This window comes from Canis lupus, chromosome 17 (genome assembly GCF_003254725.2).
Source record: "Canis lupus dingo isolate Sandy chromosome 17, ASM325472v2, whole genome shotgun sequence".
Classification (NCBI taxonomy): Eukaryota; Metazoa; Chordata; class Mammalia; order Carnivora; family Canidae; genus Canis; species Canis lupus.
This window is the reverse complement of record NC_064259.1, coordinates 58,021,930-58,047,806: the sequence shown is the minus strand read 5'-3', so window position 1 is coordinate 58,047,806 and position 25,877 is coordinate 58,021,930. Positions and strand designations below refer to the sequence as shown.

The following is a 25,877-nucleotide window of genomic DNA, read 5'->3' as shown; positions in this document are numbered from 1 at the left end:
CACATCAGGCTTCCTGCATGGAGCCTGCTTCTCCGTCTGCCTCTGTCTCTCTGTCTCTCTGTCTCTCTGTCTCTCTCTGTATATCATGAATAAATAAAAAAAAATCTTTAAAAAAAAAAAAAAAGAAAGGAGTGCAAAATGAAGTCCCACTGTGTGCCAGGCATTTTACAGATTATAGCTGGCAACACAATTCTATGAGGAGCATTTGCAGCAGCATTTTATTACTGAGAAAGTTTCCCATCTGAGATCACACATCTATCAAGTGGCATAACCAGGATTCTGTTCTACAGCTCCTGGATGTTTCCCAAAGTCACATTCATGTTGAAGAAAGAAAGATTCCCACCCCCTTCCCTCACTCCCACAAGCTCTCTCTCTCACCACAGACACTGACCAGCAGTTAAGCATGCAGGCTTCAGAGTCCCTCAGACAGCACTGGAACCTCAGATCTGACATTGCTCACGGGATTTAATGTTTCTGGGTCTCAGTTTCTCACCACAAAACTGGGGAATCTTTTTACCTACTTTATAAGGTTTTGAGGTGGATTTGGTGAGACAATTTCTGAAAATACTTAGTATAGTGCCTGGCACAAGTGCTTAGTGAATAGTACTTATTAATATTTCACAATATTATTAAGGTGCTGCAGACTCTGTGAGCAATTCTGAAGCAGGAATTTAAAAAACTACTTCAGACAAGGTAGCATTTTTGCTTAAGTCTGCCAAGTAGACAGTCCTGGAGGACAAAAGACACTCATTGGAACATTGTAGGTTAAGTTGGAGACTAGAAGTTAAGATCAGTGATCGAGGGATGCCTGGGTGGCTCACTGGTCGAACAGCTGCCTTCGGCTCAGGGCATGATCCTGGGGTCCTGGGATTGAGTCCTGCATCAGGATCCCTGCAGGGAGCCTGCTTCTTCCTCTGACTATGTCTCTGCCTCTCTGTGTCTCTCATGAATAAATAAAAATAAAATCTTAAAAAAAAATCGGTGATTGAGGCAGAAGCAGTGAAAAGATACCTTTCCTCAAAATGGCCCAGCAAGTGACTTGTCCTGACTTTTCATCTCCTGTAAGACAAATGTAATACATTGCCCTCTCTCAGCCTTTAACCCCACATACCCAAGTCCTTGTTGCCCATCTCTACCTGAATGTGACACCTGCATAAAAAGCTAACATTCCTCCCAAAAGAATTCGCATTCACTCATTCATTTATTTGCTTGACAACTACTCATGAAACACCTCATATGTGCTTTGCGTGGTTCTAATAGTCAGACTACAGTTGTGAACAAGACACACTCTTAGAGCTTGCTTTTGGTAGAATGGAACAGACATACACAAAGGGAACAAATAAATAAGATCACTTCAGATTATGGGAAGTGCTGTGAAGAATAAAAAGCAGGATGATGTGATAAAGGGTGGCTGTAGGCAAAGGGCATGATAATTGATTGGGTAGGAAAGGCCTCTATGAGGAGATGACATTTAAGCTGAGACCTGACTGCCAAGAAAGGGCCAGTCAGGTGAGGATCTGAGGGCAGAGTGTTGTGGGCAGAGGGCACAGTAAAAGCAAAGGCCCTGAGGCAGAAATGAACTTGGTGCATCTGAGGGATGGCAAGGTGGCCAATGGAAGCAGAGGAGAGTGCCAAGAGATAAGGTTGGAGCAGCTCAGGAGCCAGTTCACATGGAACTTACACTGGGCTGTGGCAAGGAGTTTGGATTTTATTCTAAATACAGTGGAGGGCCATTTGGATATTATCAGCAGGGGAGCAAGGAGATCTGAGCTGCCTTTTAAAAAGATTACTCCTAATCCTACCATCCCCTTGCTCCAACACGTCAGTGAAAGTGTGCAAGTGCATGCTCCCAGTTTCTCTTAGGAGTGTCGCCATTTTGCCAGCTGGTGTGTGTGTGTGTGTGTGTGTGTGTGTCTCCACCCCTATTCAATCTGTTGCCAAACTGCCTCTAGTGTTTCTGAAGCTCAACCTCCGTTTGCATTTCCACTGCCATCATCCTAATCTCAGTCCTCAGCCCTTTGCACCAGAAATACTTCAGTAGCTCTCCTTAGTCTTCTGGACTCTCCTTGCATGCAACGCACCTCACATACCACAGCAAATAAATCTTCCCAAACTAAAGATCTGCCTACATCACTTCTCTGCTTGAGAACTTTCAATGGCTTCCCACTGCCCATGAAACTAAAATGTAATTCTCTAACCCAGTGTTTGAGATCCCCCAGCATATATCCTGAACTGTGCCTCTCTCCACAATTCCCTCCTATGCTTTGGCCAAACTCGTCTACTTGCTCTTCTCAGAACATGCCTTGCTTTTGTTTGTGTGGTTTCCTGGGTCTGAACGGATGCTTCCTCCAGTTGCCTCTGTTGAGATCCTGTAACCGCTCTATCCCTGGAGTCGAATGATATCATCTTCACGATGCTTTCCCTATTCTTTCTGACTGGATGTGAACCTCCCATGGGATTTTATCTGAACCTTTTTAAAGCATTTATTATATTGTTCTTATATACAGCTATCTGCATACGTGTCTTACTCCTCTACTAAATGTTTAGTTCCTTGAGGATGATGACTGAAGCTTACTCATTTTTTATGCTCGTTAGTCCCTAGATCTCTGCTAAGATGTAGTTAATAAATATTTGTGGAATGAATGAATGACCAAATGAATAAATAGACAAATAGACCTAAAATTCATCTTCAGGCAGCATTGCTCCATGAAATGATTTTAGAAAATTATGAATAATCATTAAAGGGAGTAAGAAAAAGGGTCTAGTCCTTTCATCTTCACCATGGCATCTAAGGGCTCCCGGGAAACACAAATAAGCATGGAAATAGGTTTCCATTGTTTTACATGGAATGGATGTCAGAAAAAGTCACTTGGGAGTTGCTGAAAATTATGCACTGTGTTAGCAGTGCCCTAGGAGATAGATTCCATGTCTGGGGTTCCCCACTACCCACAGTCCTTCAGTCCCCAAGGTAGGTTTATGGGAAATAATGTAGAACCATTTCCCTTAGCAATTAATTTTGAGTTGAGCAGTTCCTTTGCAGAAAAAGAGATAAAAGTTTCATCTAATTCCCTAATTCTTCACTGGAGTATATTAGTATTCCAGAAAGACTGAATTAGTGTGTTGGGGTTTACCTCAATCAATTGTGTTGTAAGTTCATTTATCTTAAGTGACTCTGTTTTGGAAGAAAGATACTAAATGAACTTCCTCACAGAGAAAAGGCCTCTATTAATGTAGGAAATGGGTACATTTGCTGGGGAAGCAAATAGGCAACATTTCCTCACTACTATCTTTTGTTTCATGCACTGACCTTGACTCTCTTTATGAAAGGGGATAACTAGCTGTCCTTTTTATTTTGTTTTGTTTTTAAAAATATTTTCTTTTTTTTTTCTTTTTTGGACTTTATTTATTTATTTGGGAGAGTGTGAGAGACAGAATGACCATGAGAATGAGAATGAGGGGCAGAGGGCCTAGCAGGCAGCCTGTGTAGGGCTCCATCCTGGGACTCTGGGATCATGATCTTGCCTGAATGCAGGTGCCTAACTTATTGAGCCAGCCAAGCATCCCTGATTTTTTTTTAAGATTTTATTTATTTGAGAGAGTGAGCACGAGCAGGGGGAAAGGCAGAGGGGAAGAGAAATGGAGAAGCAGACTCCCCACTGAGCAAGGAGCCCCATGCAGGGACTTGATCCCAGGCCCCTGGGATCATGACCTTAGCTGAAGGAAGACACTTAACCGATTGAGCCCCCCCAGGTGCCTGGTCCTTGTTTTTTAAGCTATACATACTGTTAGTGCATTGTTTCATTGCAAACCATCTGTTATTAATTATAGCTGAGAATCATGAAGCTCTCATGAAGCAATGGTACCTGTTTTCATTACTTCTTAATATTTAACAGGACTCCTCCTAGAAGATTCAGGGATACACCAAAGATCAGTCCCTCAATGAGAGAGAAATGTGGCAAGCTGATACTTCCTCAGGATGGCTTACTTCCCCCTGGGCTTCTGCCCCTCATGGATCCTAACTATGCCAAACACACTTTCTTGCCTACCAACAAGCTAGATACCAGTTGTGGTTTGAGCAGCAGTAGTTCCCTGTATCATTTATGTTGTTTTTCTGTCCTTTCTAAACTTCATAGTAATTTTTTAAATATTTTATTTTTTTTTAATTTTTATTTATTTATGATAGTCACACAGAGAGAGAGAGAGAGAGAGAGAGGCAGAGACATAGGCAGAAGGAGAAGCAGGCTCCATGCACCGGGAGCCCGACGTGGGATTCGATCCCGGGTCTCCAGGATCGCGCCCTGGGCCAAAGGCAGGCGCCAAACCGCTGCGCCACCCAGGGATCCCTATTTTTATTTATTTATTCATGAGAGACAGAGAGAAAGGCAGAGACACCGGCAGAGGGAGAAGCAGGCTCCCTGTGGGGAGCCTGACATGGGACTCAATCCCAGGACCCGGGGATCACCCTCTGAGCAGAAGGCAGATGCTCAACCACTGAGCCACCCAGGCGTCCCTAAACTTCATAGTAATTTATTATAAAATATGAACTCTTTGTAGCATGTCCTAAAAAGCAAGGCTCTCTAACTCTGGTTTTGTGTGTGTGTGTGTGTGTGTGTGTGTGTGTGTGTGTGTGTGTGACTTTATTACCAAGAGTTTAAGTAAACAACTTTTTACCAGCATCTTAAAAATCTGTTTTCTTTGTGCCTAGTTCCTCACCTTCAGAACCCAACTACTCAAATTGCCCAGAAGATCCAAGAAGTCCTTTTCAAACATTATTTTTACATCTACTCTAAGAGAGGTCAAAGGGAAGGCGATGGTCTTAAGTCCTATCCCTAGAGAGGAGTGAAGTATCCACACTCTTGCCTGCGGTTCTCCAGGAAAAGGAGGAAGAGAATGCATTTCTACTATAATATTTTGCTCTTTGAGGTCAGAAATGCTCTCCTGTAACTAAGGAAAATGAGGTAATATTTGCATCTCTGGATCTCAGCAAAGTAATTCACAATGGGTACAGCCACACAGAGCAGATGGGATAGGAAATCCTGTGTGCAAATCCCAGTCTACTCCTAGCAAACAGGCAATCCCAGGCAAGCTCCCTCACCAGTGAGCCTCAGTTTGCCCAGCTATAAAAGAGGAGCATGTAACCACCCGGGTTATGTGTGATGGTGCATGTGAAACACCTGATATTCTTCCAGACTAGATAGAGACATATGGGGGGCACAATGATAAAAGGTCATGGCTTGTGGCTTGGTAACTCAACAACTAAAAGATTTCCTATAGGGAATCCCTGGGTGGCTCAGCGGTTTAGCGCCTGCCTTTGGCCCAGGGCGCAATCCTGGAGTCCCGGGATCGAGTCTCGCGTCGGGCTCCCAGCATGGAGCCTGCTTATCCCTCTGCCTGTGTCTCTGCCTCCCTCTCTCTCTCTATGTCTATCATGAATAAAATAAAATAAAAAATCTTAAGATTTCCTATGACTGGGCAGCCCCGGTGGCGCAGTGGTTTGGCGCCGCCTGCAGCCTGGGGTGTGATCCTGGAGACCTGGGATGGAGTCCCACATCGGGCTCCCTGCGTGGAGCCTGCTTCTCCCTCTGCCTGTGTCTCTGCCTCTCTCTCTCTGTGTCTATGAATAAATAAATAAAATCTTTAAAAAAAAAAAAAAGATTTCCTATGACTTCCCAAAGGACTCTGTCTTTGGCCCTGTCATGCTCAATTCGTACAGCAGTGATTTAGTTAAAACTATAGAAAACATTTTTAAATGTTTTTGTTTATGGATGTTATAAAATTGGGAGTCATGACCATGAAATGAAAACAAACAAAAAGCCAAAGTAAAAAAAAAAAAATCCTCAAAATGTCAATTCTAACAAAATGAACTTTCAAAGTGATGAAAGCAGAACAACTTAAGTCCAACATATAAATTACAAACTCCAGGTTGCCTACATAACAGCATGTGTTTAAAAAAAAAAGGAAGGAAAAAAAAGGAAGAGGAGGAGAGGAAAGTAAGGAAGGAGAAAGAGCAGGGAAGAGAGAGCTTACATTTCTCTGATGAGGTGCTGGAAAAGTCAGATGTACTTGCAGGTCATACCAAGAGAGGTACGGTACGAAAAGCAAGGGAGATGATCATTCTCATTCCTGTGGAGCAAAATGATCAATTCTGAATGCCTCTCTGTAAAAGGAACATAGAGAAACTGGGATGCATTCAGTATGATGGCCAGAGAGAAAAATTTCTAGACTGTGTCCTGTAAAGAACTCGGAATGTTCAACTTGGAGTAAAGAAGACTTACAGGGTCCCTTATAGCTGTTTCAAATATGGGAAGGGCCACAAGGGGTTAAGACAGTGAGGCCAACTCTATATATTTCCAGGATAGAACCAGTACTAGGAAGCAGATGAAAGCAGCGCTCACAACAGGTGCACTGAGCTGTCCAAGTAATCCAGTGATTGTCCTGCTGTTGATTCTCAGAGGCCATGTGGCCCCTTGGGGGGAGTGTTATCATCGGGGGTTCAAACATCAGATGGGAGACTAGCCAGGGGAACTCAAATTTTCCTTCTACCCTTAGAAATCCATGGCCATCATGGATCCCAGTGTCACTCACAGTCTTCCCCCGGGGAAACATCTTTGGGAGATAAGTCCAAAGGTAAATGTTTTTAGAATACAATGTTTCTATTTTTTATTTTAAAAAATCTCTGAGTTTGGGGGCAAGCACTGATTTCAATCAGCAGCACAAGACTATGAGAAAGGGACTGGGGGCAGCCCAGGTGGCTCAGCGGTTTAGCGCCGCCTTCAGCCCAGGGCCTGATCCTAGAGACCTGGGATGAAGTCCCACGTCGGGCTCCCTGCATGGAGCCTGCTTCTCCCTCTGCTGGTGTCTCTGCCTCTGTGTGTGTGTGTGTGTGTGTGTGTGTGTGTGTGTGTCTCAAGAATAAATACATAAAATCTTAAAAAAAAAAAAAAGAGAAAGGGATTGAATTTGGAGACACTAATTTGGGTCAAATTCCAGCTCAGACACTAATTTGGGTCAAATTCCAGCTCTGACACTTGCCTCAGTTTGCCTTGACGCAAACTGCTTGACTTCTCTGAGTCTCACTTTCTTCATCTGGCAGTATTAATACTTACTTCAAGGGTTGTTGGGAGGATTAAATGAGATACCATATCACGTTGATTCTAAGATGGATATTCTTCACATTTTAATAGCTAGGAAATCAAGATCCATTTTAACGGTGGTGGTGTGCCATAGTTTAATTGAGAGTGTTTTTTTTCTTTCATAGTTGCACATAAAGTAATGTGGACCTTACACAAATCAATGACAACTTATATTCAAAGGCATATGATAACATACATTAAACACTTAGCATAATGCCTGACACACAATGAGCGCTCAATGCCATGTTAATTCCCTTCTTCCTTTGCTAGACAATGGCTTGACAACCTCTTGAGAAACAGGGAGGTCCTTAAGAATTAATAATCGGAACTGGTCTACAGATTCTCACAATGGAAAATTAATGAGAAGGTTCATACTCATTGTGAAAATAATGCTCAAATGAAGCATTATCTCTGTTCTACACAGACATACATTCTATATGCTTTTACAAATAGTTTCATATATGTATTCACACACACACATATATTTTTCTTTATCATACTATTTTCTATGGTCATACAAACTTGCTATGATTTTCCGACTTTGCTTCCTAAGTCTATTTTGGTTCCAACATTTATTAAGCACAAGGCTAAATGTTTTGCCTACTTTATCTTAGGAAAGAGGACATCCCTGTCATCACCAGCAGTCTCCACCATTTTCCAAACCAATCACCTACCACAGAATGTCTCTGTCAACTTCAATACTCTTCAGACCTGCCTTCTTTCCTTTTCTGGTGCTCAATTCAAGATGCTTTACTTTGTCACAAGAAGCATATAATAAACTCCACACTCCAACTGTATGTCAGTAGAGGAAATTTTTTTTATGACCTGGCTGGCCCTGAACATAATCACCAGAGAGGCTTTTTGTAGTCAGATACTGTGATGTTAACTGTGGATTTTTCCTCACGTAAGAACATATCTTGTCTTTTATAAAATGTTATTAAGCATGCTTGTCTCAATGTTATTTTGTGTTATTGAGTTACCCAGGTTAATTACATATGACACAAAAATCCAATTCTTTATAGCCGCCTTAGGTTAACTATTTAATGGTACACATTGTCTTACCTTATATTAATATTAGAAATTCACTTGCTGGCTCTTCCTTTCTCCCTACTTCCCTCTTTCTCCCAACTTCTGGACAGTTGATTGCTGCTTAGTACTCATAGCAGCAGATGTTCAGTGGCAAAGTTGAGTTTTGTTCTGTTGGTATGGCTAGTTGGCCAATTAGCTGACATTTATTGAGGGCTCACTATATAGCCACCCCTGTGCTAGATTCTAAGACTAGCTAGAAAGATGAATGCTAGGCCTTCAAGAAATTCATCTTCTAGGCTAGACATGGAACAGAAGCCATCCTGAGCAGAAGCTCTCTTAAGTGATGGACACTAAACTAATTAATCTATGGCCTCCATTCCCTCTGCAAATGTAAAGACATAAGGCCCACAATGTGGGATGATCATAGCCAGTAGTAGGCTCCTCTAGAATGCCTGCACTCTGCTATTGCCACAGCAGAGCTGTCTGTTCACCAGAAGTCAGCATGTTTTTTTTCCCTAAACTCATTGTTTGTTCCCCAAAACCATAATCATTGGTATTACACAATTTAATTAAACTTACTTAAAGGAAGGAATGTGAATAAAAAAGAGAGAAGTTGTTTCTACAAGATCTAAAGTGAATGTCTGGGAAAGGCACATTAAGGTGAGTTACTAAAAACACATGCTGTCGATTTGTGTGTGGGAGAGCCACCTGTAACATCATAAAAAACCTGGAAAAATCTGAATGCCTCACAGAATGTCTTTAAGATCTTGCTCCACTTTAAAAGAAACCAAGACAAAATGATTGCAAAAGCCTTGGAGGAGTGGCTTATATGAGAAATAGGATGCAGGGCTCTAATGGGAGACTTGAAACTCAAAAGACAAGGGAGGCCTTGGCCTTACATCAAAAACTTGAGGGATGTTTTAAGTTGAAATAAAAGCTTAAAGAATGATTCCATAGTTTATATGATTCCTGCTTTAACTCCTTGTTCAACTAAATCTCCAACTAGTTTTTTTTTTAATTAGCAACTATTAATTGCATAAGGTACAAGGATTTCTACTGTTAACATAAAGTATGTTAAAAGTTACAATACAGGGTGCTGAGGCAGACAAGATGACTTCTTCCAGGGTAACAGAGGGCTTAGGACAGGCTCTATGGAGGACATGAGTCCTGAATTGTGTGCAAAGGGTAGAGTACAAGTTCCTTGGGAATTAAGAAAGGCCAGTCACTCCCCAGGGAAGGGATCAGTATAGTCACATAAGTCAGTTTTCTAGAATACGTCAATCCATCCAGAGGCAAGAAAATGCAGGTCTAACTCTATCAGCCATCACTATATGTCCTTAAGCAAGTTGTCTGTGCCTCAGTGTCCGCTTCTAGAAGATGAAGACAACTGTAGTCTACATCTCAAAGGGCTGCTGTGAAAATTACAGGAGATGACTTTTAAATGATCATGTGTTAATAAAAACATGGCAAAATTATCTTAAGGCTTTCTGGGAGCAAGGAAGTAGGACAGTCTGTGGAAGATCCTGGAGATGAAGGATCTTTTAAAAATCTCCTACCATGAACATAAACCGTAGAAAGTTCAAGAGAAGGGAAGGTGTGATGTAATCTTCCAGGTGCCAGGAGCCATGTCTGCCCTTGAGACCAGCAAACCAAATGGGAAAGTAGGTACTCTTAACAACCAGCCCTCAGTATCAAATATCACAACTCACCTACCACTTCCAATGAGCTCATTTGGTTCTCTCAATAAAACCATAAAATAAATATTACTGTTATCTCTATCTTACAGATGAGGGAACTGGGTCTCATAGAAGTCAAGTGTATCACTCAAGATTGGACAAAGAATAGGGACTAGACCCATGGTCACCTAATTCCAAATTGTGAGCTTCTCAACACAACTGGCAGCCTTTCTCCTGGGTCATTTAGTTCACAAATCCTGTGTTGCAATGTCTTGTATTTGTTCATTTATTAAAACTTTTCATAGGACAGGATGCTGCCACTAATAGCTAAAATGAGGGTTGGAGATTATCAGGGATTTCAATTATCCTGCCCATCTCTGACCTCCATTACCGAGGATAATCTGAAGCTAGCTCTAGCAATTTTCTGAAACTTCCATTAATTTTAAATAAATTTATACAATGTCGTCGTCCCCCCCTTATCCAAATTAAAACCTCCTTGTCTTTTCAGTTTCTCATTATAGGCAAATCCTTTGCATGTCTTGGAGACAGTCTGTTGTTTTTCTCTGGATCCTTTGTATTTCTGCTTTGTTTTCTTTGAAAGGACCCAATGCCGAATTCTGATTCTAAGGTGAAGTCATAACATCAATGTATATCATTAAAATGTTTTATTGTAATTACAGAAATAGTCAATGCCAAATTATGTGCACTATATTATTTTCTGCATCATTCTTTATCCCATTCTCAAAGTTAATACAGCCTATTATATCTCATTCATTCTTCTGGCTGCCTCTGCACAGCAAGCAGATGTCTCCATTGAGCAATCCACAATGAATCTGAGATCTTTTTCCTGAGCACTTACAAGTAGAGTAATTCAGAGCCCATCAGTGAGTATGAGCTGTTTCAATTGTTCCTTCCAGTGTACATTAGCTTGCACTTGTCTACATAAAATTTCAAAGAATCATAGATATTACAGATGGAAAAGACCAGTTAGTTTGTCAGGCCTGCCCACACTGCCAGCAAAAGCAAGCATGGAAGTACTTCTATCAGTTCATGCTATTTTAATGATGTTTATTAATAATAGTTACAATTACTGTTTATACTACACAGTTTCTTTCATTCTAAAATCAGTTAAAAGCCTTTTTTTAAGCATCCTTTTCCAAAAAGGAACTGGAGCTCAAACTTCAATGTTACCATACCCAAAGCCAGTCCAACAAAACCCAAACTTCAATTCAGTTCATTTTAGTAAACATCTTTGAGCACCAACCACTTGTAGGGCAAGGGCTATGTTGGGTGTTTAGAGGGATCTATAGGTAAATGGAGCCTACATCTCTGCCCTCTTGTTTATCACTTATTAAGGGATTTGTGCTATTAAACATGTGTAGCTATTATGATCACATCAAAAAAAGAACAAGATAATATGGACTCTTTGGGGATGGAGGCAGTCCTTAGGCTCTAGGAATTGAGAAAGACTGTAAGAAAAGTGACATTTGAGCCAGGCCTTGAAGGAAGGATGAATATAATGTCCATCAACAGAGTTTAGAAAAAAGGAGACATCACGCAAAGAACCAAACCAAAACAAAGGCTCTTGGCTAGGTTTCTACCTTACACTGCAAAGATGAGTACATACATTCTCATTCAAGTGGACAAAACCTGCAAGCAGAAGATGTCTACAGGAGTCTTTAAACAGGCTCAGGCCATGGAAACTCAATTTAATTATCAACCTTAAATAACAGAACACATAGGTTACCAATCAGGAATATACTTATGAAGACAAGGCAGAATGTTTTAAATTGAGACTGTATCCAAAAAAAAAAAAAAAAATTTTTTTCCAGAAAACCTGGTATTGCATGCAAGAAAAATTGGGAACTCCCAACCACAGACTAAAGTCTCCAATCCAAATTTTAAATGGATGGAATGACCCACTTGCCAGTACCTTAGTACTACTTAACACCACACAATACACCCAAAAGCTGATACTGGGGCATTTGGCCACTTGAGGGATTTGTTAGCTTCTTGTTGGACTGCTGGATGATTATAGATCTTCAACCTAGAATGTATAGAAAACAGGATTCCATTTTCTGGCTCCTTCAATAGAGACACAGGTAACCGCAGACCAGAAAATGGAAATATATGCTTATCATTAATAAGAATAGATATTTCTCCACATTTGGTCAAAGAACCTTGGAAAACACTACTGTCTATATGTTACCACAATAATCAGCTACTTCATACAAAGAAGAAGGAAACTGTAGAAACTGTAGAAGGTTTCTGGTACTTCTGTATTTGTCACCTCGAAGACCATTGCAAATATTGTCTCCTGAATGAAGCCTTCCCCGGTTCCATCTTTTTTTTTTTTAAGATGTTATTTATTTATTCATGAGAGAGGCAGAGACACAGACAAAGGGAGAAGTAGGCTCTGTGCTGAGCAGGGAGCCCAATGCAGGACTTGATCTGGGACCCAAAGGCAGACACTCAACTACTTAGCCACAGGTGCCCCTTCCTCAGTTCCTTCAATCACCAGTCCCTTAAAAAGTAACTGTTCTCTCTCTTGACTACCACAGTTCTCTGATCCATTGCTATATGCTTTATTAGTTGTGCAAGTCTCCTATCTCTTTCCACCAGAATGAAACCACCTTACAGGTAGGAATTCAGCCTTACTTGCCTTGCATCCCACCATGCCAAGGTCATTTTTTATTGCCTGACACACAGTAGACATTCAACACATGCTGGTTAAATCATTTCATCAGGTCTGAGAGACCCTATTTTGACATATTTTAATTATTAAAATTTTTTTCCTTTGTCCTCCTTCCAAAATTTGCCCTTGTCTGTCTAATCACAGCATTCAGATTCAGATGCAGCAGAAGTGTGTATGTCTTCCTACTACTCATCTGTCTGTCAGTCAGTGAACTGCAAAAGCACTGCCCCACCCAAGACCTGAATCTTGATTCAGTCATATTCACATTCATCCATTACGTGACTTTGGAAAACTCTGGAGTGAGCTGGACCTCAGTTCAGGTGGAGTTATATGCAAGTTCTCATTGTCTCTTCCTAGTTATACGGCTTTGGGCAAGTTAAATTCTCTAGACCTCAATTTCCTCAACCAGGAGATGAAAAACATAAATAGCCTCTAACTTGGCTTAAATAAGACAACACATGAAAGGGTTCAACTCAGTGCTTTGCACATAGCAAAGATTCAATTAAGTACTAAAATTGTAGCCTTGTTCCTAAAGTAGAAATAACAGTACAAGTCCTTCAGGATTCTCACATGAAATAAATGATATAACAAGCAAAATATTACCTAACACATTGTTCAGGCAATGTTTCCTTCCTTCCTGTGTGCTAGAATAATTGCTACAATTGACTGAGCACCTATTACATCCTAGGTAATGTGTACCAGTCACTTTAAATATATTATGCCATCTAATTTAATTCTTATACTAAGCTATTGAAATAATAATCATTATCCCTATTTTACAGATGAGTAAATTGAGTTTCAGAGAGAATAAATAACCAGCCCAAGGTCATATCACTAGTTCATGACAGATTGCTCCAGAAGCTAACATAAGAGGGATCAAGAGCAGAATAGGAAGCAGAGAAAGAAAACACAGGCAAGAAGAATGGGCAGAGGGACACCTGGGTGGCTCAGCGGTTGAGCATCTGCCTTCGGGCTCAGGGCCTGATCCCAGGATCCAGGATCCAGGATCGAGTCCCACATCGGGCTCCCCGCAGGGAGCCTGCTTCTCCCTCTGCCTACGTCTCTGCCTTTCTCTCTGGGTCTCTCATGAATAAATAACTCTTTAAAAAAAAAAAAAAAAGAATGGGCAGAGGCTCCCTAAGAAGCTTAGTATTCCTGTTTATCCCCATCCTGGCCTCCAGTTTCGGGATTATGCTTGCTTTTTAAAACAGCCTCTGGAACCTGAGTCAATATAGTCTCACTTTCAATATTCACACACTCCTGCTTTCTAATAAATGCATGAAATTATGTCACTCATCTAATAACTAACTCTAACACATTTCCCTCTCCCAATTTCTTTCCTGGTTATAAATTTGCTATTTGTTCCCACAGTCTTCTTATCTCTGTTCTACTAACTGTCAACTATGAAACAGTTTAATTTTTAATAATCTGATTATCCTTAATTTCTTATATTTCCGTAATAGATATATTAGATATATCAAATATATTGTCACCGCCTACACGAAGGGGAAGATGGCCCTTCCATAGTTCTTACTAAAAGAAAGTTTTATACCAAGTAACAACCCCTTGCCCCACCCACAGCCCTCTGGGCTAGAGGTGCATGTCTGACCCTTGGGCAAAGCTGGTTAGGGACCTAGAAGAAGGCAATGAAAAAATGAGTTGGGTTACTGGATTCTTTCTCAGGTATCTGGATTAGAAAAATCTGAGAGAATGAAGCAATTATCAGGAAAAAGTACAATTGAAAGAATGTAAGGAAAGAAGACATGAAGAAGAAACAAGGGAAAGAGGGTGGAGAAGATAGGGTTCTGGATGTGGCAGTCTTGGCAAGTCAAGGAAGTAATGGCAGGTGTAAGCAAAAGTTATGAGATTGAGAGAGGTTACTCAAAGTCCAGCTAGAAGACCAAACCAGCACGTAGCAAAAGGAGCCCAAGTAAAGCAACACATTGTGAGAGGAAAGGTTTGATATAGAAGAGGTTGCCCCTAGAGCTACCTCCAGACCTGAAAACTTCCAGTTCTAACTTCAGGTCCCATTTGTAAGCACACTCACAGTGAATCCCCCCTTTCCTCGAGGAAACTACAGTGAGTCAGTTCTCTGTGACCAGAAGGCCTTTTCCAGAGGGTTCAGCACTTAAAACCTTCTTTAGAAAATAAAGGTTAATTGTACTGTCCCCTTCTTTGTTTCTGGTGGGTCACAGCTGCGGACTCCTGGAAGTCAGGCATTCACCTTACTATCCTCTGATTATCCAGACTTCTTCAAAGATCTCTTTATTTTTCATTTCTGAGATAGAAAAAACTTCCATCCAGCTCCTACCTAAATATCAATGCAAACTTCACCACTCATTTATCACCTATGATCCTTTGACCTAAAAAGTAAACTCTTAGCTTATGGGAACCACAAGGCCCAAGAATGAGAAACTAACAAGTTTTAGGGGAGAAAAGCTGAGCATAAGAAAAGGAAAGATTCAGGGATATTCAAAGTACTTTATTATGAATTTAGTCTTTGCAAAGGGGGAGAAGGGTGAATATCTTTAAAAATTTCCTTTTTGGGGGCACCTGGGTGGCTCAGCAGTTGAGTGTCTGCCTTTGTTTGGCTCAGGGTGTGATCCTGGGGTCCTGGGATTGAGTCCCACCTGGGCCTCCCCACAGGGAGCCTGCTTCTCCCTCTGCCTGTGCCTCTGCCTCCCTCTGTGTGTCTTTCATGAATAAATAAATAAAATCTTTGAGAAAAAAAAAATTTCCTTTTATAAGAAGGGACATAAGGTTGTGTAGTTTAAGATTTTTACATGTCTTTCTTTTTGTATTTAGCTAAATTTCTTAATAAGCTACATTTCAATGTGTACCATGTATTCACTTGACAGCAATTAGTGACCACCTGCTCTTATTTCATCCTCTGCTAGGCAGTAGGGGTACGAAAACTAAAGACAGTCCCAAACTCAGAAGGAGCTACAGCCCACAGCACGAGGTGGCTGATTCCAGTGCAGTGTGGTAAGGGCCACATTAGCATTCACCCAGCCCAAGAGGTGGTGAAACAGAGATGGGGTCTAGGAAGCTTCCCAGAAGAAATACCCAGGATAAGTCTCGAAGGAGCGGTAGGATTTGGCTTGGAACAAATGAGGCAGAGGGATGTCCAGGCAAAGGTAGAAGCCCGGGCACTAGCACAGTTATTAAAACCCTGCATTCTTTAGACTATGGTTGACTTAAATATCCCAGTATATCATGGACTTTTAATGTACATGTACAAATGTACATTAAACCACCCATCCAGGCATCTTTAGAAAAGGCAGGTATGCCCTTGACCCACATTCAAAAAGTCCCTTATTCATATACCTTAAGCAAAATTTTTCTCTTCAATCATACACTAACCACACAAGCCCCAAGGTAACAGAAGGTACAATGTATCCAGTATTAGACAAAATAAAGTGACCTCAGGCTTCCCAAGTTTCTTTTCTGAGCAAATGATGGCTTGGCTTCTTTCAACTGCCATTACTATTAATTTTGAGTGTGCGTATTCATTTTTTAAGGAAAAGAACAATTATGATTTTCATGGAAATTACTGAGAGCTCCTCAAAGCTTTTGATTAATCGCATTTTGAACCTTTAAGTGACTAACATAAAAATACTTAAAAAAAAAGTTTTTGATTTAATTCCAGTGTAGTTAACACACAACATAAAAATATTTTTGATAATTACTGAGATCATTAAAAGTTAGATTAGCAACAATAATACATAGAATATGCTTTTCTTTTCCTATAAGTTTGATGTTAATTAATAACCACATTTCACATATTTCTATAGAGTATGTTCTTATGTTCAAAAAATGCTTGCTGGTATATCATTTCACAAGCCTGTTCATATATTCCCATCTATAAAGTCAGTAATATAGTTCTCTTATGTAGTTACTTCTTAGGATTTTATGAAGTTAAGCAAGATATCCAATGTTAGGAATTTTAAGCAACCAGGAATATAGGAAGAGTATAAGTCAAAAAATTATTATTTATAGTCTTCCAAATTCCCTCCACCAGTTATAAACTAACTATATGTTACATTTTTTTTTGCAGACAGAAATAAGACCAATTCAGAATGACAGTGGTTTACTAATCCCCAAAGCAGCCTTGAACCAGTCTTCCTTGCTACAAGCAAGATGATATTCGTAAAACATGGTAGAAGATCTTACTCTGAATTCAGAAAATTACATAAAGAGCTACCAAATTTTTAAATTATATCTTTCCAAAGACTTAACCAGTTTTAAGTGAATAGCGTCTGGAACTACTCATACAAACATGATTAATAAAAACATCATTCACTCTCTACCCTGCCTGTCTCACTTTTGGCCACATTTCAGAAGCAGTTTATCATTCACATCTAAAGGTATATATACATTATATATATATATATATATATATATATATATATATATATATATCACATCATATCAGCAAGTCTTCAGCAACATCCTTCAGGAGTTGCATATCATAAAGATGATCAGTAGCCCTGTCATTCCCCAAAGCATAGTGCTTAACACATAGCATGTATCATCAGCACTACAGTTGCTTAAACTGGTCCCTTGCACCCTCAAAACAATCTGTAAGCACAGTACAAAAAGGAACTCAGTTTCTGTGAGAAAGCAGTAAGAACAGTGAAGCTAAGAGATGTACCCAGGGCCCATCCATTTCCAATTCATACTTATTATACAGGAAGATGTGCATTCAAAACAGCCTATTCTTTTGAAAATGGTTCTTTAGTCTCCTTGCACATGTGCCTATGTGCTGACTGGCCAATTCTTTCCAATCCATAAATTAAAATCCCACTTTTGCCTATTGTGCTTTTCACTTCAAAATGCCAACATAGTTCAGATATATAAGAATGAATCCCCTACATACATAAACTTACAACATCTCCCCTCTGGGAACCACAGTTTCTTGAACTGGGCTTTGTATAAGGTGACCAAAAGACCAGATCCATGGAACATTCTATTCATAGAGTTAGAGAAATGCGGAATTACAGGAAGGAAACAGAAATGATGTAGCTCAGCCCCTCATTCTGAAAGAGGTCCAGAGGTGCAGAATAGGGAGACCTAGGTCATAGAAGGGCAAAACCAAAACCAGAAGCTGTCCAATGCACTTGTAAAAAACATGTAATGATTAAACTAGAATTGGGGACCCTTCTTTTTTTGATTGACACTCTAAATCCTAAGTGTTTAAAGAAAAGAATAAATTTGGCTAGAATATCAAGCCATCCTGCCCCTTATTTTCTCGTGAGTCCTTGGGTGAGTCACATAATCTTACTCAAATATAACAGAAGGATAACGATATTACTTAATTCACAGGGCTATTATAAGAGAGGACTGAGCAGATATTTTAAAGTGCATTAAAATGTCAAGGCTTAAAAGAAATGGAGAAAATTTCCATTTTACATCTTATATTTATGTCTCTTGGGGGGAAACACACACATTCACATACACACACACAATTCCTTTCACTAGACCTACATGCAAAAGTCGTATTTGTAACCAAGAAGTTTGGGGGATGTTCTACATGTTGTGTTGGTTTTACCTTCAACAGGACTAGGGGCTCTTCCACTTTTATTTACACACAGAATCCACACAATGCACCTTTTAAAAGGTGATCAGTCTTCATTTTTATTCCCCCAGAGTTAAAGATGACCTGATTGCTGCTGTCTGGCTCCCCAGCTGGTTCAATTTCTCCCTCCACCAGATCCTTGTTTTATCCACATCTTAGCTTCCCCCACTCGGATCACTCCTGGATCACTCCTCTCTTCGGATTGCTCTTCTGAAGAAGAAGCCGACTCAGATTGCCTCCCCCAGAGGCAGCGCCCCAGTGAGTAACACATTGGGGGTTGGGCAGAGTGTGTCGGAAATGATCAAATACTTGCAAATGAAGTCATACAGCTCACAGGAGAAGGCAGTGGCCACAGGTGCCAAATGCAGATGACTATGGCAAGCTCTGGGTAGGGCTGTTGCTACAATGTGGGCCGCTACTGCACTGAGTAACAACGTTGGGTACATAGAAATGACTCTTATTTTGCTCATCACACGATTTAACCACATGACCTGTGTAGGTTCCCAAAGTATAGGCACCAAACCTATGATTTCTGTGTAGGTGGGCATGTCTGTCTTCCCTTTAAACTACTAAATTAGTCTAGAAAAAAAAAAAAAAAAGATAGCTTGACACCACTGAAGACAATTCTCCTTTGAGTACTAGGGAAACACACAATGTAGAAAATGATGATACAAGCATGAACACAAATCAACCAGCATGGAAACTCCCAGCATTTCCACCATACCTTCTCTCCATCCAAGACCAAAATGGGGATGGAGGATGCTCCTACTTTGGTAGATCAAACCAGTAAGATTTTAACAACCCAAACAAAATGGGACTGTGGTAAGATTAAGAGGCTGTAATTTTTTTTCCCCCTTTATAGATAATGTGTCCTTGTTAGGAGAAATGGGAAAAGCCCTTTACTACACTATTGTCTTTGGAATTTCAAGATGACAGTGATAATGGTGGAGTTTCCTGCAGCTAAGTGTTTAGTAACAACTGGAGAAACTAAGGAGTAAGTGAAATGAGACAAGAGCCTCACGAACCACTCTCTTCCAATACCCATTAGAGTTTCACAATGTGCCAAGGCTAGAGCTAATGTGAATCACCCAGATGACTGCTCCAGAAGCCACCTTACAAGGTATGTGGAATTATTTAATAGTACAAGTGTAAAGGGTTAATAGTTACTATTTGTGTCTCCGTTGCCTTGTGTGAAGAAGGTGGGGGGTGGGGGGGAGGCTGTTTACTGTCTTTAGAAACACTGGGCCTCTAGGTGAGTAGGAATGCCTCTAGGGGAATGGGTGTTGGCTGGGACAGCAATGTGCTAAGAGGAAAGGACAGTGAGCTTACACCTAGTTACAAATTTAGGACAATCACTTATACAACTTTATGTTCTGTCCTATTATATATATATTTTTTAAAGATTTTGTTTTATTTACTCATGAGAGATACAGAGCGAGAGAGAGAGAGGCAGAGACACAGGCAGAGGGAGAAGCAGGCTCCATGCAGGGAGCCCGACGTGGGACTAGATCCAGGGTCTCCAGGATCTCGCGGTGGGCTGCAGGCGGCGCTAAACCGCCGCGCCACCGCCACCGGGGCTGCCCCTCTGTCCTATTATAGTATCCGCATGCTGTTCAGTGTAAATTATCGTTACTATTATTACTAATTTAACTATGTGGTTAATGTTGATTACACCACCAAGATGCTACACTCCCTGAGAGCAAGGGCACGTCTGCCTTGTTCTTTCCTATGTCCTCAGTGCCCAGCAAGGTGGTGGGTGCATAGTTAATAGCCCCTAAAACATCACTTGAATAAGCAAGTGAATACATGAGTTCACACGAACTCATGCTGTGACACGTGGCTGCCATGTTTGCTCCATGTGTCACAAGCAGGGCTGAATGTACAGCTACATAGTCCAGCACGACAAGCAGATTTCAAAAGGTGCCTGTCTTTTTGGCAGGCCCAAGTGCTAGGCTGTACAAGATGTAGTGTGGAAGCCAGGTAAGGGTGCTGGCATGACAACCCTCGGAGTACTCACACCCCAGGGTGTGGTCTGGATGTTACCACAGCTGCACTGAGCCCCTCAGATCACTGCTGGTCTTTCTGGGGCTTTGGTGTCCTCATTTAAAACTTGATGAATAACCTTTCTTTTCCTTGCACTTCTGAAATTCTAACATTTTAGGAAGACATCCAGAACCTGAAACCTTGTCAGAGACAAACCATGGTAAGATCTTCTGCTTACAAAGTGGGGGGAAAAAATTAAGTTTTAAAATATGAAGTTCAGTTCTATTCCAACAAAACATTATGTGTGTGTGTGGAGGGTGCTTCTTGCCAGATCCTGGCCAATTAATATCTTGCCTTCATCCTTTCTCATACCCAGAAGTCAGGTTCTCCAGGCTTCCAACGGAAGAACATAAATATTCTCAACCAGGGCTGGCCCTTTGCTTCAATCTCTAGCTATAACAGGGAGTCAGTCTGATGAACATTTGCAGTTAGGATGGAAGGAGGCACAGCCTCCCAGACTTTTGCAGATTTTTTTTGGACAACTAGCAGAGTCACAGCAAACCTGGAATTAGGTAAGAAAGCGAAATTCCCCCAGAGAATTCAGAGAGCTACAACTAAGAGCCTTGAAGCAATCACCGTGTAAGAAGAGAAGAGGGGAAATCCACAGTTTAAGAAAATCAGCAGACATTTTTTTCTTTAAAAAAAATTTAGAGTATTAGGCACTGATTTTAGCCTTCTATTCCCATCTCTCAAGATGTCACTTTAAAAAGCAAAAGGTTTTATCCACAAAACCACCAGTGAGTAAAGAGCCTTCACATTCTTACCCTCACACACACAGTAAGATATTTACTCTCTGATAAACAGCAATTGTAAATAAATCTCATTTAATCTCTAAAAGCCACAATAAAAATCTTTAACCTCCAAGGTAGAGTTTACAGATGTGTTTGCAAGCCCTGCCAGCGGCAGAAAACACAAGGACTTGAATAAACTACTATAACAGGAGGCACATTTTCTCTTTCAAGCATCTTACACTGACCTTCTTTAAAAAAAAAAAAAATATGTACAAGGGAGGAGGAAAGGGGAAAACCCAACCCCTCCCACCCCATTCTCTGTACAAATCGGCCAATAAATCTAACGAAAAGACACAAGAGAAAAGGACAGAAGCCAACAGGTGGAAAAAGGCTTTTTGTTTCCTTAGAAATGCTCAGACACTTGATCTGTGTTCCCCGTTTTTTTTTTTTGTCTCGGGGTGTCTTTAATGATGGTTTGATGATGATGATGATGACCAAGAATAATGATAACACTTGTACTTGGTGATTCCACAGTATCTCTAGCTTGAAGATTTCTCCACGCCTTTTAGACATAAGGATCTGTTCTGTTTCGCCAAATCCCAGGCAGACATGCAGCATCCCCACTCGGCTCTCTGGATTGTACAGACGGGGAAACTGAGGCACCGCCCCCCCTCGCCCCCTTCCACCCCCTTCCACCCCGTCCGCCCCCCACCGCACAACTCCTTCACAGTATCTATCAGCAGAGAAATCCCCGAGACTGGAAAAGTTTCTGGATTGCGTTGCGGCAGAGTTCTCTTGCTCTCGCGTCTCGCCTGCCTCTCCGCTCTGCCTGGGAGTCTGGGCTCGGGGGGATGAGGATTGGGGTACCTCCCCTTCACGAGGCGCGCCAGGGCAGTGCGGGGGAAGTACACACGCGCGCGCGCGCGCGCACAGCCCTTCACACACACAAAGCTCGCTGCAATCCGTGCAGGCGCCCGGCGGAGCCCGGCCAGCCCTGGCTCAGCCTCCGAACCGCAGCTCCGGGCGGGCGAGGCCTCCGAGGGCTCCAGGCTGCGGGTGCTCGGCCCCGGGCTCGGCCCCGCTCCCCTCTCCTCCAGGCTTCTCTCCCGCTCCCTCTTTCTCCCCCTCGCACCTCCACCCTCGCACCCTCCTCCCACCCCTCTCCATCCACCCCTTCTCCCCCCCAACCCGGAGGCACGGATCGTGTTCCCGGGGTTCCCTGGAAAGAGGGGCCGTCCCCAGCCCCGCGCGCCTCGCAGGACTTCCAGGGGCCGGGCCACGGCTCCCGCGGCAGGACCCCGGCGCTCCCCCTGAGCAGCGCAGGCAGGAGACCCCCACTTGCAGGCACGGGCGAGCGAGCCTGCCACCGAGGAGGGGATTGTTAGGGCTCTTACCTTTTTTATGAGGAGAAATTCTGGAGAATCATGTCACAAACTGAGGGGGGAAAGTGAATGAAGACAAAAAAGACCCTTTTCCTGCAATCCCTGGCCTCCTGGTATCAAGACACTAGGACAACATCAAAGCAACTTAGGGGGAAGACTTTAGGGGCCTATTGTCTGCTCTGGTCTGATCTGTTTTTCTTCTGCCTCCCCCTCTTGCTGCGGTGACACTTGGTACGGCCCAGGCATTCATGCCAAGTAGCTTTCACACATGGAAGCTTGTCTCAAGCAATTGCTGACAAGCCACAAACAAGACATTCTCCCTCCCTTCTCGGCGGCGCCCCCCCCACTCCTCCCCCTCCCCCTCTCCCCCCCCCCCCTTGTCTCCCCTCCTCCTTTCTTCTGAATGCAAACTAAAACTCTCCGGTGACAGGCAGGCTCACAGGCTTGGCCTAGCTGCGCACGCAGACACACACACACACACACACTCTCTCTCTCTCTCCCTCTCTCACACACACACACACACACACACACACACACACGCGCGCGCGCGCCCAAGCAGCTCAGCTAGTTGCTGCACTGGTGGAGTTAAGAGGCAGGAAAAAGCCTAGGCTGAGCTGGGGGCAGGGAGAGAAAGGGAGAGGGAGCGAGCGGGAGAGCGGGAGAGCCTCCCGTGTCCTGGTAAAATGGCAGAAGAGAGGTGAGCCCTTTGGAGAAACAGCAGTGGCCACACACGTGTGCACACATACGCACCCGGGGAGGCAGCCTGAGCTCCAGGGAGAGCTAAATAAATGACCCCAAACGCAACTGCAAGATCCCATCAGCTTGAGGTGGGGGGAGCTGGGAGATAAGAGAGAAGGTGAATCCAGCTCTGGGGTTTCTGTTGCATCTTTAGGTGCCTTTCTTCTCCAGAGTAGAGAAAAACTGGTTTCCCCAGGCTCCAGGCTTTCTTCACTGCATAATTGAGCAGAGACCTGAGCTACTAGTTAAAATAAATCCATGAAATGTGTGAATGTGCGAGTAAACTTTAACTGTGGGTTCAACTTGTACCCAGGATATTTTTAAAGCGGATTTTTTTTTTTTTTTCAGAAACCCTAGAGAGCAGTAGCAAGGAGAGTAGTAACAAGTAGTGTAAACTCTGAGAGCTGTGAAGTGTGATGCTGAAGTTACTGATTGCCAGGCGGCTGGAATTTATGGAGGGTGGGCACTGCGAGTTGCAGGGGGAGGGTGAATGAGTCTCCACCGAGCTGTTTTCTAGGAATGAGGGGGAATGAGGTAGGATAATGAATATGGCATGAAGCAAGCAGGAATTTGATTGGTGTGGAGAGAGGAGGAAGGTGGGGGTATAAAGGAGGGAAGAGAGACAGAGAGAGAGAGAGAGAAAAAAAAACACCACATTTTTAAAAGAAGAAGAAAAATGGAAGCCCAGAGATTGAAACATGCAGGGGGAGAATGAGATGGCAAAGGAAAGCATAAAATGTGAGCAAAAAGGAACACAAAGGATGTGCAAATTTGCAGATGGCATGAAATCAGGAGGGCCAACTGAGATCAAGAAGGACAGGATGATAATGTGACATTCATATTTTTAGTACGTTGTGGGGTCACAGCCTGACAAGGTCTCCCCTGCCCAGGCCAGGTAGTTGCCCCTTCACCTGCAGGACCTGAAGGGAAGCTTAACTCCTCACTGGAGCTAAACCAGACCTGTATTCTTGCAGAAAGGTAGCTTAGAGTCTATTTCTCAGAATCTTCTACAAAATGCAAATTATGTGAACACACAACACTCCCTCATAGGGGTGCAACAGGGAATAAATTATGACTTTTTACCCTTAATACTAGCTAAATGTCTTGTCGGACCTAACAGTCGCCACATCAAAGATACATCTTTGTTCCTGCTGCCTTTACACCTTGGTTTGCTTATCCATTATGCTGATCCCTAAAACTGTCTATCCTGACTCTAATTCTTGCTGATTGTGAGAATAGTAACTACTTTTGATTATTTACTTAATTTTTAGCGCTTTCCCAAGCATTTATACCATGAAGTCATTTCTATTAAGACCATCTCCGTTTACAGATGATAAAAAGTGAGGCACAGAGAGGTTAAATAAATTTCCTGAAGTCACACAGCAAGGTGAGGGTAGAGCTGAAATCAGACTCAGATCTGTGTGATTCCAAAGCCCCAGCATTTACCCATCGCCTTATGTCCTCTGACCTGCATAGCTCGGTTCTCCATAATACCCCACTCGCCATACAAATGGATGTTTTCCTTCTATACCTCAGGGCTGCTGTTTGGGTCCTCTCACTTTGAGCCAGGGAACCTTCTGACCTCCCCCTAATAACTGCTGACTCACCGACCACTTCTAAGTGACGGTGATTCACTATACACAATGAGGCCTTCTTGCATGAAGGGTCAACTTAACCTTTAGTAACCACACGATTTAGAGATTGCTGGGCAATGGAGAAAGGCAGCTGAGGCCAGGAAGGCTTCCCTTCCTTAAAAAAATAAAAGCGGACTAAAAACACCCACAAGGTGTTGATGATAATGATGATGATAACAGCTGGTGACATTTATTAAGCTCCTCCATCTAGTAAACAACCCCATAAGGTATAAACTGTTACTGCTCCCATTTTCTGGATGAAGAAGCTGAGACACAGAGGTCTGTTAAAGTGCCAAGTTCACTCAGGCAGGAAGTGCTGGCTGAGATGGGCCTCGGGCAGCCTGCCTCTCCAGAGACCAGGCTCTCCCCCCACCTACCCATCTGCTGCAGCTCTGTGGTGGTGGGAGGGAGCAGGGAGCCCTTCCAATCATGAGAGAGAAAATCTAAATGTTCAGTGAGAGAAAGAAGAGAGGGGCAATAACAATCCTAGTGTCTTCACATGGCATCTCCACAAGGGGCTACTGAAGAAGCCTGTGCCAGGCCCCCAAATAGCCCCAAGTCTCTAATTCCTCCTTAGTCCCACCTGGCAGAGGAAGGCGCTTCCCCAGCCTCCAGGTCAGAACATGTTGGGAGGAACACCAAGTCAGACTCTCGCCTCCAGCACTGAGGGCTTCTACCTGCCAAGTCCAAAGAGGGAAGAAAAGAAAATTCAAGTAGATAAGTGATCGAGGTTACTGCAGGAGTGTTTCTCGGTGTACTTTATGAGACTTCTGAATGCTAAGTGTGGAGTGGAAGAAGATGCCCGGAATCCTTGGGTAGACCTGGATTCTGGTGGCAGTCTACCACTCATGGGGATGTGAACCAGGCTCTTCTGGCCGAGCTTTGTTTCCTTAATTATAAAATGAGCTGATGCCATTAGACCTAGCACCCTCACCAGAACGAAAATGCTATCATTCTGGTAAGTGTCCAGTTGATGGAGTAAAGATTAAAAGCCAAGGTAGCTGATGAGATGTGTGTTTGGATGTGTGCGTGTGTATGTGTGCTGGAGAGGGTCATGGCGTAAAGGGATAGAGCAAGAAAGACCCTCCCTGGGTGGTCTACTCAAATTATAGCACATCTCTTCAAAAATACCTTTCACGTCATAGCTATTTTTCACTTTATTTTGTTTCGCTGCTGGAATTCCCAACAATGACAAATACACTTGCAATATTAACAATCTTTTAAAAAAGCAAACGCCT

At 42.5% G+C, this 25,877-nt stretch overlaps 1 protein-coding gene and 1 long non-coding RNA gene across 9 annotated transcripts in view; one reads left to right on the top strand and one right to left on the bottom strand.

The window, feature by feature from the left end:
- BCL9 (BCL9 transcription coactivator) overlaps positions 1 to 22,557 on the bottom strand; it is an 83,356-nt gene extending 60,799 nt beyond the window's left edge. For 4 of the 7 annotated variants that reach the window (XM_049096177.1, XM_025453281.3, XM_025453285.3 and 1 more), the window contains exon 1: positions 22,280 to 22,555. The gene's annotated coding sequence lies outside the window, so the exon portion shown is untranslated. Of the gene's footprint in view, positions 1 to 22,279 lie in introns of all 7 variants that reach the window. The other 3 variants (XM_049096178.1, XM_025453286.3, XM_035700388.2) reach the window with 2 other exon arrangements.
- LOC112664076 (uncharacterized) overlaps positions 1 to 25,877 on the top strand; it is a 59,926-nt gene that overhangs the window by 22,906 nt on the left and 11,143 nt on the right. The window contains exons 3-6 of one of the 2 annotated variants that reach the window (XR_007403360.1): positions 6,550 to 6,627; positions 18,183 to 18,369; positions 19,160 to 19,231; positions 20,273 to 20,314. This is a non-coding gene — a long non-coding RNA (uncharacterized LOC112664076). The remainder of the gene's footprint in view (positions 1 to 6,549; positions 6,628 to 18,182; positions 18,370 to 19,159; positions 19,232 to 20,272; positions 20,315 to 25,877) is intronic. The other variant, XR_003139485.3, reaches the window with a different exon arrangement.